The sequence below is a fragment of the Nicotiana sylvestris genome, chromosome 12 (assembly GCF_000393655.2).
Source record: "Nicotiana sylvestris chromosome 12, ASM39365v2, whole genome shotgun sequence".
Lineage (NCBI taxonomy): Eukaryota > Viridiplantae > Streptophyta > Magnoliopsida > Solanales > Solanaceae > Nicotiana > Nicotiana sylvestris.
The window spans coordinates 69,845,636-69,847,191 of NC_091068.1; positions in this window are offsets into that span (position 1 = coordinate 69,845,636).

Genomic DNA, 1,556 nt, shown 5'->3' on the forward strand with positions numbered 1-1,556 from the left:
ATTCAACTACGTGTTTATTATTATTGATTGAATGGCCATCGATTGACTGTGCCTATTTATTATGTGTTGCTTGAGAAAGGATACATATTTAGGTGATTGTTGAACAACGCCAATCCTAACGTATGTGAGAAATCAATACAACGGGTTTAAAGGTAGGTTTAGAAATAACAAAGCCTTGACGTGGTCATAATGAGCGGTTAGATAAAGCCAACTAGCGTAGTTTGAGAGAATATATCTAGTAAATTGTTGTAGTTTCTCGAGAGAGAATTACGGCACCTAAACTGCTCACGATCAGTAGATAATACATTGGCGAAATTGTAGGGAATATAGCTAGAAGGATTCCGACAATTGGAAAAATCATAACTCTAGACCTCTTTAATTTAGTCTCTAACCCTTTGTCTTGTTAGTTGATAATTTTACCGTTTTCTAGTATTTGCTAGTTAATTAGTTAGAAATATAAATCTCAATCTTTATAATTTAGAAAATTGTTCAAACTTGTCTTTTTAGTGATATTAAACAGATATAGCTAAGCCTTAGTTCTCTGTGGGATTCGACTCCGGACTTTTAGACCGGATTATATTTGCAGCGACCGCTTATCCTTTTTAGGACTAGAGTTGGGCGTGATCAAATTTTGGCGTCGTTGCCCGGGAACTAACGGTATAGTTGTAACTGTATATATTGCTAGGTTTCGAGTTTGAACTTTTATTTTGTTTTGTTTTTTTGTATTTTTTATTTTTTTTATAGCTATTGATTTGAGAAACATGACATCTTGGAATTATGGGAATTTAGGTGTAGATAATTCTACTATTAATCTCCATACATATTGTGAAGGAAACCACCCATGACAAAATTTTCAAAACTTTCCTAAGAGCGAGTTATGTGCACCAACTCAATCTTATTTGTGGAATGTGTGTGATGTGTGTGGTGGTAAAAATGGTCACTTTTATGGTTGTGCTTATATTTCTTATCTTCCCCCAACCCCTTATTATGATGGTTCTACCTTTTCTTGTGAAGTTAGCAGGAACAAAGAGCCTGGGGATGCAGACCTGAAGGAGATCAAGGATATGTTAAAGTGCCTTCTCGAACAAAATAATGAGAAACAACTACAGATAGAGAAGCAAGAGGCAACTATTCGCAACTTGGAGGCTCAATTGAGTCAAGTGGTTGGAGCTGTTAATGCTCAACAAGCTAATATTGGGGATAGTAGCCAAGAAAAACATGAATTTGTGTTAATTGGGGAGGCCAGAGTAGAACATCAACAACCTAGCCAACTACAATTTGAGGATGTCAATGTTGAAGAAGTGGGACTAGAGTCCGCCAAGGATATTGAGGATACAAATTATGTTGACTCTAGTATCATTGATGTTGAGGATGCTGAAAGTCCTGAAGTTCATGTGTTTGAGCGAATTGGTCCTCACTCCAAACATTTTTCCACATTGGGCTTGGATGATGATATGGAAATAGAGTCATCCGAGCCGATTGAGGAGTCAAGGAATGAGGAACAAGGTGCATACAGTCTGGAATTTTTCTTGGCAGAAAGACAGGACTACATACCT